This window comes from Balaenoptera borealis, assembly GCF_965194805.1.
Source record: "Balaenoptera borealis genome assembly, chromosome: 2".
Lineage (NCBI taxonomy): Eukaryota > Metazoa > Chordata > Mammalia > Artiodactyla > Balaenopteridae > Balaenoptera > Balaenoptera borealis.
The window spans coordinates 169,933,153-169,945,963 of record NC_138867.1 but is presented as its reverse complement, the minus strand read 5'-3'; the positions used below and the strand labels follow the sequence as shown (position 1 = coordinate 169,945,963).

The 12,811-nt window shown below is 38.3% G+C and overlaps 1 protein-coding gene across 4 annotated transcripts in view; it reads left to right on the top strand.

Moving 5' to 3' along the window:
* The window catches only part of NLRP3 (NLR family pyrin domain containing 3), a 133,799-nt gene that overhangs the window by 24,056 nt on the left and 96,932 nt on the right, over positions 1 to 12,811 (top strand). The window lies entirely within an intron of this gene.

Here is a 12,811-nt window from a genome sequence, read left to right as displayed (position 1 = left end):
CTTACACAAAGGTGCAAAGCATGACTAAGCACAGGCAACAGAGCACAAAGGTTAAAGTAAAAGAACCAGATCTAATATGGAGTCAGATTTGTTCTTCTCTATTACATATAGAAGTGGAGATTCTCAGAGTTGAAAGAAAGCTTAGGAATTGTGCAGCCCAGTGAAGCAGCGAAACACTTGCTTCTAAGACATTCACGTGGGTAGTCACCCGTTTTACGCGTAAAAATTTCTAGTCATGCTAGTCATTGCTACACTGCCTGCAGTTCTTATTTCTATGCAGTCCCTTCTTTGTTTTTTGTGCATTGGTCTTTGTTCTGCTCCCCAGGGTCTGCTAAGAGATGCTGATCTCAATTCCTCAGAGACAACACTCACACTCTAGGTCTTCTCATCTTTTGCCTGGATGTCTCTAAACGCTTAACTAGGATGTGGTTTAGCACCTTCACCTATTTAGTTATGTTGTCCTAGGTGAGGGTTGGTCTGTTAATATGTCTATTTCAAGTGCAATGCCCAGACCTGAACCTGATACTCCGAAAGATGCCTGGTGGAACTTTCACCTCCTGTGGCAGGGCACTATAATGTCACCGGTGAAGCCTGGGATTTCCTTATATTTCTGGCAATCACATTAGACATGAGTTCTACTGGATGTCTGCAGTCAATAATAATACACATTTTGGGGGTGTTTCTAACACCAATAACCAATTCTCTGCAGACACCAACTGGGTGTCTTACAAGTCAATTCGATTTTGACACTAACTACCCAGAGTTATTGCAGACCCTTCAGCTAAGGTCTCAGTCCAAAAAGACTGCCTCCACCAACCCCTGCCAATGTCAGACATCAATTGCAAGTAGTGGGTCCCCAGATTACTCACACTTCTTTCTGACTTGGCTACAAATTGAGGATTCACACGACCCCCTACTCAGGTGGGAAAATTTGCTAGAATGACTCACAGAAATCAGGGAAATACTTTACTTACGTTTACATTTTTTATAAAGGGTACAAATAATCAGATGAAGAGACACATAGGGTGAAGTACAGTAGGGTCTGGAGCCCAGGGGCTTCTATCCCCATGGAGTTGGGGTGCTTTACACTCCTGGCATGTGGATATATTCACCAACCCAGAAGGTCTCCAAATCTCATTGTTCAAGAGATTTTATAGAGCTTAATCTCCAGCCTTCCTCCCCTCTCCTTCCTGAAAGTTGGTGGATGGGGCTGAAAGTTCCAACTTTCTAATCACTTGGGCTTTCTGATGATCAGCCCATCGTGAGCCTATCTAGGGGCCTGACCTTAAGTTACCTCATTAGCATAAACTCAGATGTGATCAGAAGGGGCTCCTTTGAATAACAAGAGACACTCTTATTACTCAGGAAATCCCCAGGGTTTTAGGACCTCTGAGCTGGGAATGGGGGACAAAGACCAAATATATTTCTTTTTTAAAATTTTTTAACATCTTTATTGCAGTATAATTGCTTTACAGTGGTGTGTTAGTTTCTGCTTTATAACAAAGTGAATCAGCTATACATATACATATATCCCCATATCTCCTCCCTCTGGCATCTCCGTCCCACCCTCCCTATCCCACCCCTCTAGGTGGTCACAAAGCACCGAGCTGATCTCCCTGTGCTATGCAGCTGCTTCCCACTAGCTATCTGTTTTACATTTGGTAGTGTATATATGTTCATGCCATTCTTTCACTTCATCCCAGCTTACCCTTCCCCCTCCCCACATCCTCAAGTCCATTCTCTACGTCTGCGTCTTTATTTCTGTCCTGCCCCTAGGTTCTTCAGAACATTTTTTTTTTTTTTAGATTCCATATATATGTGTTAGCATACAGTATTTGTTTTTCTCTTTCTGACTTACTTCACTCTGCGTGACAGTCTCTAGGTCCATCCATCTCACTACAAATAACTCAATTTTGTTTCTTTTTATGGCTGAGTAATATTCCATTGTATATATGTGCCTACCACAAAAATACCCACTGATATATGCACTTAACCATGTATCACTGCTCTTCCGTGTTCTTTACATGGGTTATCTCAGTTGGCCTCATAAAAACTACACTGAGTAGATATCAGTGTCTCCAATTGAAAGACGAGAACGTGAGGCTCAAAGAGCTTAAAGGCAGTGGAACCCAATGCAGATATAGTCCAGTGTAACCCACCACCCACCCCTTAACTCCAGCACAACACTGCTTCATGATGAGTTGCTAGTAGACTCTCTAGAAGGCTTCTACAATATATCTTGCCCTCTCCAACCTGTGTGGCACCTCACATTTAGGTCTGTTAAATTTCTTCATATCTTTCTTTTGACTCATTTTCTAGGCATTTTTAAATTTAATTTTTAAAAATATACAGCAGGTTCTTATTAGTAATCTATTTTATACATATTAGTGTATATATGTCAATCCCAATCTCCCACTTCATCCCACCATCTCCTCCACCCCCCTGCTTTCCCCCCTTGGTGTCCATACATTTGTTCTCTACATCTGTGTCTCTATTTCTGCCTTGCAAACCGGTTCATCTGTATCATTTTTCTAGATTCCACATATATGCGTTAATATACGATATTTGTTTTTCTCTTTCTGAATTACTTCACTCTGTATGACATTCTCTAGGTCCATTCAAGTCTCTACAAATGACCCAATTTCATTCCTTTTTTTATGGCTCAGTAATATTCCATTGTATATATATACCACATCTTCTTTATCCATATATCTGTCGATGGGCATTTAGGTTGCTTCCATGACCTAGCTATTGCAAATAGTGCTGCAGTGAACATTAGTGTGCATATGTCTTTTTGAATTATGGTTTTCTCTGGGTATATGCCCAGTAGTGGGTCATAAGATAATTCTATTTTCAGTTTTTTAAGAAACCTCCATACTGTTCTCCATAGTGGCTGTACCAATTTATATTCCCACCAACAGTGCAAGAAGGTTCCCTTTCCTCCACACCCTCTCCAGCATTTGTTGTTTGTAGATTTTCTGATGATGCCCATTCTAACCAGTGTGAGCTGATACCTTATTGTAGCTTTGATTTGCATTTCTCTAATAATTAGTGATGTTGAGCAGCTTTTCATGTGCCTCTTGGCCATCTATATGTCTTCTTTGGAGAAATGTCTATTTAGGTCTTCTGCCCATTTTTGGATTGGGTTGTTTGTTTTTGTAATATTGAGTTGCATGAGCTGTTTATATATTTTGGAGATTAATCCTTTGTCCATTGATTCGTTTGCAAATATTTTCTCCCATTCTGAGGATTGTCTTTTCGTCCTTTTTATAGTTTCCTTTGCTGTGCAAAAGCTTTTAACTTTCATTAGGTCCCATTTTTTAATTTTTGTTTTAATTCCCAATACTCTGGGTGGTGGGTCAAAAAATATGTTGCTGTGATTTATGTCAAAGAGTGTTTGTTCTTCCTATGTTTTCCTCTAAGAGTTTTATAGTGTCTGGTCTTACATTTAGGTCTTTCATCCATTTTGAGTTTATTTTTGTGTATGGTGTTAGGGAGTGTTCTAATTTCATTCTTTTACATGTAGCTGTCCAGTTTTCCCAGCACCACTTATTGAAGAGACTGTCTTTTCTCCATTATATATCTTTGCCACCTTTGTCATAGATTAGTTGACCATAGGTGTGTGAGTTTATCTCTGGGCTTTCTATCCTGTTCCACTCATCTATATTTCTGTTTTTGTGCCAGTACCATATTGTCTTGATTACTGTAGCTTTGTAGTATAGTCTGAAGTCAGGGAGTCTGATTCCTCCAGCTCCATTTTTTTCTCCTCAAGATGGCTATGGCTATAAGGGGTCTTTTGTGTCTCCATACAAATTTTAAGATTTTTTGTTCTAGTTCTGTAAAAAATGCCATTGGTAATTTGATAGGGATTGAATTGAATCTGTAGATTGCTTTGGGTAGTATAGCCATATTCACAGTATTGATTCTTCCAATCCAAGAACATGGTATATCTCTTGATCTGTTTGTGTCATATTTGATTTCTTTCATCAGTGCCTTATAGTTTTCTGAGTACAGGTGTTTTACCTCCTTAAGTAGGTTTATTCCTAGGTATTTTATTTTTTTGTTGCAATGGTGAATGGGATTGTTTCCTTAATTTCTCTTTCTGATCTTTCATTGTTAGTGTATAGGAATGCAAGAGATTTCTGTGCATTAATTTTGTGTCCTGCAACTTTACCAAATTCATGGATTAGCTCTAGTAGTTTTCTGGTGGCATCTTCAGGATTATCTATGTACAGTATCATATCATCTGTGAACAGTGACAGTTTTACTTCTTCTTTTCCAATTTGTATTCCTTTTATTTTTTCTTCTCTGATTGCCGTGGCTAGGACTTCCAAAACTATGTTGAATAATAGTGGTGAGAGTGGACATTCTTGTCTTGTTCCTGATCTTAGAGGAAATGCTTTCAGTTTTTCACCACTGAGAGTGATGTTTGCTGTGGGTTTGTCATATATGGCCTCTATTATGTTGAGGTAGGTTCCCTCTATGCCCACTTTCTGGAGAGTTTTTTTCATAAATGAGTGTTGAATTTTGTTGAAAGCTTTTTCTGCATCTATTGAGATGATCATATGGTTTTTATTCTTCAATTTGTTAATATGGTGTATCACATTGCTTGATTTGTGTATATTGAAGAATCCTTATATCCCTGGGATAAATCTCACTTGACCATGGTGTATGATCCTTTTAATGTGTTGTTGGATTCTGTTTGCTAGCATTTTGTTGAGGATTTTTGCATCTATATATATCAGTGATATTGGTCTGTAATTTTCTTTTTTTTGTAGTATCTTTGTCTGGTTTTGGTATCAGGGTGATGGTGGCCTCATAGAATGAGCTCAGGAGTGTTCCTTCCTCTGCAATTTTTTGGAAGAGTTTGAGAAGGATGGGTGTTAGCTCTCCTCTAAATGTTTGAAAGAATTCACCCATGAAGCCATCTGGTCCTCAACTTTTGTTTGTTGGAAGATTTTTAATCACAGCTTCAATTTCATTCCTTGTGATTTGTCTGTTCATATTTTCTATTTCTTCCTGGTTCAGTCTCGGAAGGTTATACCTTTCTAAGAATTTGTCCATTTCTTCCAGATTGTCCATTTTATTGGCATAGAGTTGCTTGTAGTAGTCTTTTAGGATGCTTTGTATTTCTATGGTGTCTGTTGTAACTTCTCCTTTTTCATTTCTAATTTTATTGATTTGAGTCCTCTCCCTCTTTTTCTTTATGAGTCTGACTAAAAGTTTATCAACTTTGTTTATCTTCTCAAAGAACCAGCTTTTAGTTTCATTTATCTTTGCTACTGTTTTCTTTGTTTCTATTTCATTTATTTCTGCTCTGATCTTTATGATTTCTTTCCTTCTACTAATTTTGGGTTTTGGGTTTCTTTTTCTAGTTCCTTTAGGTGTAATGTTAGATTGTTTATTTGAGATTTTTCTTGTTTCTTGAGTTAGGATTGTATTGCTATAAACTTCCGTCTTAGAACTGCTTTTGCTGCAACCCATAGCTTTTGGATCGTGTTTTCGTTGTCATTTTTCTCTACATATTTTTCGATTTCCTCTTTGATTTCTTCAATGATCTCTTGGTTATTTAGTAGTGTATTCTTTAGCCTCCATGTTTATGTGTTTTTTATGTTTTTTTCCCTATAATTTATTCCTAATCTCATAGTGTTGTGGTCAGAAAAGATGCTTGATATGATTTCAATTTTCTTAAGTTTACTTAGGCTTGATTTGTGACCCAAGATGTGATCTATCCTGGAAAATGTTCTATGTGCACTTGAGAAGAAATTGTAATCTGCTCTTTTCAGATGGAATGTCCTATAAATATCAATTAAATCTATCTGGTCTATTGCGTCATTTAACGCTTGTGTTTCCTTATTAATTTTCTGTCTCGATGATCTGTCCATTGGTGTAAGTGAGCTGTTAAAGTCCCCCACTATTATTGTGTTACTGTCGATTTCCTCTTTTATAACTGTTTTTTGCATTTGCCTTATGTATTGAGGTACTCTTATGTTGGGTGCATATATATTTATAGTTGTTATATCTTCTTCTGGGATTGATCCCTTGATCATTATGTAGTATCATTTCTTGTCTCTTGTAACATTCTTTATTTTAAAGGCTATTTTATCTGATATGAATATTGCTACTCCAGCTTTCTTTTGATTTCCATTTGCATGGAATATCTTTTTCCATCCCCTCACTTTCAGCCTGTATGTGTCCCTAGGTCTGAGGTGAGTCTCTTGTAGACAGCATATATATGGGTCTTGTTTTTGTATCCATTCAGCAAGCCTGTGTCTTTTGGTTGGAGCATTTAATCCATTCACATTTAAGGTAATTATATATGTATGTTCTTATTACCATTTTCTAATTGTTTTGGGTTAGTTTTTGTAGGTCCTTTTCTTCTCTTGTGTTTCCCACTTGGAGAAGTTCCTTTAGCATTTGTTGTAGAGCTAGTTTGGTGGTGCTGAATCCTCTTAGCTTTTTCTTGTTTGTAAAGCTTTTGATTTCTCCATCAAATCTGAATGAGTTCCTTGCCAGTAGAGTAATCTTGGTTGTAGATTCTTCCCTTTCATCACTTTAAATATATCATGCCACTCCCTTCTGGCTTGTAGAGTTTCTGCTGAGAAATCAGCTGTTAACCTTATGGGAGTTCCCTTGTATGTTATTTGTCATTTTTCACTTACTGCTTTTAATAATTTTTCTTTGTCTTTAATTTTTGTCAATTTGATTACTATGTATCTCAGCATGTTTCTCCTTGGGTTTATCCTGCCTGGGACTCTCTGCACTTCCTGGACTTGGGTGGCTATTTCCTTTCCCATGTTAGGGAAGTTTTTGACTATAATCTCTTCAAATATTTTCTCAGGTCATATCTCTCTCTCTTCTCTTCTCTTCTTCTGGGACCCCTATAATGTGAATCTTGTTGCATTTAATGTTGTCCCAGAGGTCTCTTAGGCTGTCTTCATTTCTTTTTATTCTGATTTCTTTATTCTGTTCCGTGGCAGTGAATTCCACCATTCTGTCTTCCAGGTCACTTATCCATCCTTCTGCCTCAGTTATTCTGCTATTGATTCCTTCTAGTGTGTTTTTCATTTCAGTTATTGTATTGTTCATCTGTTTGTTTGTTCTTTAATTCTTCTAGGTCTTTGTTAAACATTTCTTGCATCTTCTCGATCTTTGCCTCCATTCTTTTTCCAACGTCCTGGATCATCTTCACTATCGTTATTCTGAATTCTTTTTCTGAAAGTTTGCCTATCTCCTCTTCATTTAGCTGTTTTTCTGGGGTTTTATCTTGTTCCTTCATCTGCTACATAGTCCTCTGCCTTTTCATTTTGTCTGTCTTTATGTGAATGTGGTTTTCATTCCACAGGCTGCAAGACTGTAGTTCTTCTTGCTTCTGCTGTCTGCCCTCTGGTGGATGAGGCTATCTAAGAGGTTTGTGCAAGCTTCCTGATGGGAGGGACTGGTGGTGGGTAGAGCTGGGTGTTGCTCTGGTGGACAGAGCTCAGTAAAACTTTAATCCATTTGTCTGCTGATGGGTGGAGCTGTGTTCCCTCCTTGATGGTTGTTTGGCCTGAGGCAACCCAGCACTAGAGGCTACAGGCTCTTTGGTGGGGCTAATGGTGGACTCTGGGAGGGCTCACACCAAGGAGTACTTCCCAGAACTTCTGCTGCCAGTGTCCTTGTCCTCATGGTGAGCCACAGCCACCCCACCCCGCCTCTGCAGGAGGCCCTCCAACACTAGCAGGTAGGTCTGGTTCAGTCTCCTATGGGGTCACTGCTCCTTCCCCTTGGGTCCTGATGTGCACAGTACTTTGTGTGTGCCCTCCAAGAGTGGAGTCTCTGTTTCCCCCAGTCCTGTTGAAGTCCTGCAATCAAATCCCACTAGCCTTCAAAGTCTGATTCCCTGGGAATTCCTCCTCCCATTTCTGGACCCCCAGGTTGGGAAGCCTGATGTGGGGTTCAGAACCTTCACTCCAGTGGGTGGACTTCTGTGGTATAATTGTTCTCCAGTTTGTGAGTCACCCACCCAGTGGTTATGGGATTTAATTTTATTGTGATTGTGCCCCTCCTACCATCTCATTGCGGCTTCTCCTTTGTCTTTGGATGTAGGGTGTCTTTTTTGGTGAGTTCCAGTGTCTTCCTGTCCGTGATTGTTCAGCAGTTAGTTGTGATTCTGGTGCTCTCGCAAGAGGGAGTGAGCACACGTCCTTCTACTCTGCCATCTTGAAGAAATCTCTATGCTGGACTTATTGAGGCTCAGGTTCTTTGTGTCTCAACACAGAAGGACTTCAGTGAGAGGCACATTGATAGGCAAGAAGTAGATTTATTAATGTAGGACGCTTGTAAGAGATGCAAGCGGGCAGGTGAGAGAGCTGTCTAGGCATTTTTGAATCATGATCCTGTCAGTATTACCTAGACATATAACAAGCAAACTGTAAATGTCTTCATTAATGTTACTGACAGAAATACCAACCAGATCAGCACTAAATACAGCAGGAAGGGTCTTTACTGAGGAATAATCTGTTAATCCATAATTAAAACCCATAGATGTTCACAAAGCTCTGTTACCTCCTTGGGCCTGTCCCAGTGGCCCATCCTCAGATATTGCCAAACTCTTTACCAAAAACAGTCTCTATATTCAATGCCTTCATTTCCTTCCCTTATATCATTACTCTATCTCAGCAATTTGGCTTCTGCTATTCTTGGTTTGTTCAACAGATATGATTTAGCCCCTTTATTTTCCAGGTACTCTGGGGGCTCAGTTGTGGGTGTTGATAGTAGCAGTGAGTAAAACAAACCAAGACCCGGGTTTCACAAACATTCTTATAGTGGGTGATAAACACTAGACAATAGACAAGCAAAACAATGTACAATATATGTAAGTGGTATAATAAAAACTGGAGTGACAATGAGGACTGCTTCCTTGCCCAAGTGTTCAGGAAATGCCTCTCATGCAGATGACATAGGATTGGGTACTAAATAAACTGAGGGTGAGAGCCATGAAGAAGCCAGGGGAAAACACTCCACACAAAGCAAAAAGAAGTGAAGAGGCTCAGAGCATAAACTCTCAGTTGACCCTCAGTGATCCTGTTTCTGACTCTTGTAGATTCTCCTCAGTCCTAATCCTAGTTGAAATCTGTTGCCTTTAATTCTGTTCATCATCTCCTCCTTGAAACCCTTCTTTCTTGTTTTTAGGGCACTGCTCAATTTTTCCTGCTAATTTTATAGCTTCTGCTCCTCTGGCTTCTGCATTGACTTCTCTTCCTGTGGTCTGGGGATCTCACCATTGGTTTTCTTTTTCACTAAATGTTTCTACACTCTCTGGGAACTCTCATATGCCCCTCAGCTTTGAAAACAACCTGTATACAGGTGGCTCCCCAAACAGATCTTAAACCTAGATATTGCTCTTGTGCTTTTTTCTTTTTAAATAGACATTTTTTAGAGAGGAATTAGATACACAGCAAAATTGAGAGGAAGATACAGAGATTTCCCATATGTCCCCTACCTCACATATGCATAATCTCCCCCATTATCACCATCACCCCCCAGAGTCGAATATTTGTTACAACTGACGAACCTACACTGACGTATCATAATCACCCAAAGTTCATAGTTTACATTAGGTTCACTCTTCATTTGGTATGCTCTGTGGGTTTGGACAATTGTATAATGATATGTATCTACTATTGTAGTAACATAGAGAGTAGGTTTACTGCCCCCCAAATCCTCCATGCTTGGTCTATTCATCCCACCCTCACCTCTAATCCTTGGTAACCACTGATCTTTTTACTGTCTTCATAATCTTGCCTTAAACAGAATGTCATACAGTTGGAATCATACAATATGTAGCCTTTTCAGATTGGCTTGTTTTATTTAGTAATATGTATTTAAGTTTTTGCCATTTCTTTATAGCACTGACTAGTATTCCATTGTCTGGATGTACCAGTTTATTTATCCATTCACCTAATGAAGGATATCTTGGTTGCTTCCAAGTTTTGATAATTATGAATAAAGCTTCCATAAACATCTGTGTACAGGCTTTTGCATGGACATAAGTTTTCAGCTCCTTTGGGTAAATACCAAGGAGTGATATTGCTGGATCATATAGTAACAAATGTTTAGTTTTGTAAGAAACTGAAAAACTGTCTTCCAAAGTGGATATAAAATTTTGCATTCCCACCACCAATGAATGAGAGTTCCTATTGCTCCATATCATTGCCAGTATTTGGTGTTTTCAGTGTACCAGACTTTGGCTATTCTGATATGTATGTGGTGGTATCTCATTGTTGTTTTAATTTGCATTTCATTGATGACATATGATGTGGAGCATATTTTCATAAGTTTATTTGCCATCTGTATATCCTCTTTGATAAGGTGTTTGTTAAGGCATTTAGCCCATTTTTTTGACTGGATTTTTTCTTTTCTTACTGTTGGGTTTTAAGTGTTCTCTGTATATTTTGAATAACAGTCCTTTATCAGATATATCTTTTGCAAATATTTTCTCCCAGTGTATCTTGTCTCTTTATTCTCTTGACAGTGTCTTTCCCAGAGAAGAAAATTTTAATTTTGATAAAGTCCAAATTATCAATTATTTATTTCTTGGATCATGAGTTTGGTCATTGCCAAACTAAAGTCATTGCCAAACCCAAAGCCCTCCAGATTTTCTCCTATGTTATCTTCTAGGAGTTTTATAGTTTTGTGTTTTACCTTTAGGTCTGTTTTGAGTTAATTTTTTGTGTTATTTTTGTGAAGGGTATGAGTGTCTGGATTCATGTTTTTGTATGTGGATGTCTAGCTGTCCAGCACCATTTGTTGAAAGGACTTATCTTTGCCCTTGCTCCTTTGTCAAAGATCAGTTGACTATATTTATGTTCCTCTATTTCTGGGCTCTCTATTCTGTTCCATTGATCAATTTGCCTATTCTTTTGTCCTCATTACTGTTATTTTACAGTAAGTCATTGAGCTGAATAGTGTCAGTCCTCCAACTTTGTTCTTCTCCTTCACTATTTTGTTGGCTATTCTGGGTCTTTTGCTTCTACATATAAACTTTAGAATCATTTTGTCAATATCCACACACACAAACAAACTTGCTGGGAAGTTTATTGGGACTGCATTGAATCTATAGATCACGTTGGGCAGAACTGACATCTTGACAACATTGAGTCTTCCTATCCATGAACATGAAATATCTGTCCATATGTGTAGTTCTTTGATTTCTTTTATCAGGCTTTTGTAGTTTTCCTTATGTAGATCTTATACATATTTTGTTAGATTTATACCTAAGTATTGTTGCCGAAATTTGGCCTCTGTTCACCTGCACCGAATAGAAATGTGGACACAGAGTTTTGGATGAAGTAGAAAAGAATAGTTTTATTGCTTTGCCAGGCAAAGGGGGCCACAGCGGGCTAATGCCCTCAGAACTGTGAGTCCCACCCTGGAGGGTGTAGTAAGGAGCCTTATAGTGTTCAAGGAGCAGGGCGTGGTCAGCTTGTGGACATTCTTCTGATTGGTTTGTGGTGAGGTAATCAAGAGTCAGCATCATCAACTTTCTGGTTCCAAATGGTCTGGGGTCTACACACTTGTGGGCAGCATACAATTAACTTCTTCCACCTGGTGGGGGTTTCAGTTTCTGCAAAACAGCTCAAAGGACATGGCTCAGAATATTATCTATAGTCCTTGAGGAAGAACTAAAGGTCCTTGACTTTGTTTAATGACTAAAGTATTATTATTTTGTCTTGCTTGACTGTTTTCCTTTCTTTCTGCATTTTCTCACTTCTCTGATTAAATTTATTCTTTGACTAAAGGTTTTCTTCAGACAAAAGGCAGGTGGAGGACATGGGTGTAGGTCTATTCTGGGAAGGCCTCATAGGGTCCTGCTCGGTTAAAATGTTTGTTTTTTGGGTGCTAATATAAATGGTATTGTGTTTTATTTCAAATTCTACTAGTTCGTTGCTAGTGTAGGAAAGGGATGGATTTTTTTAATTAAAATTTTATTTTATATTAGAGTATAGTTGATTTACAATGTTGTGTTAGTTTCAGGTGTTCAGCTAAGTGATTCAGTTATACATATTCATATATCCATTCTTTTTCAGATTCTTTTCTCATATAGGTTATTACAGAATATTGAGTAGAGTTCCCTGTGCTATACAGTAGGTCCTTGTTGATTATCTATTTTATATATAGTGGTGTGTATATGTTAATCCGCAAATCCTAATTTATCCCTCCCCTCTCCCCACATTTCCCCTTTGTCAACCATGAGTTTTTTTCCCAAGTCTGTGAGTCTGTTTCTGTTTTGTGAATAAGTTCATTTGTATCATTTTTTTCTTTTGAGTCCACATATAAATGATATCATATGATATTTGTCTTTCTCTGTCTGACTTACTTCACTTAGTATGATAATTTCCATATCCCTCCATGTTGCTGCAAATAGCATTGTTTCATTCTTTTTTTATGGCTGGGTAATATTCCATTGTATATATGTACCACATCTTTTTTTAAAATAGTTGATTTACAATGTTGTGTTTATTTCTGCTGCACAGCAAAGTGATTCAGTTATACATATATTTATATATACATTCTTTTTGCAATATTCTTTTCCATTATGGTTTGTCCCAAGATACTGACCATAGTTCCCTGTGCCATACAGTAAGACCCCATTGTCCATCCATTCCATAGATAGCAGTTTGCAACTGCTAACCCCAAACTTCCACTCCATCCCCCAACCCCCTCCCCCTTGGCAACCACAAGTCTATCCTCTATGTCTGTGAGTCCATTTCTGTTTCATAGATAAGTTCATTTGTGTCATATTTTAGATTCCACACGTAAGTGATAT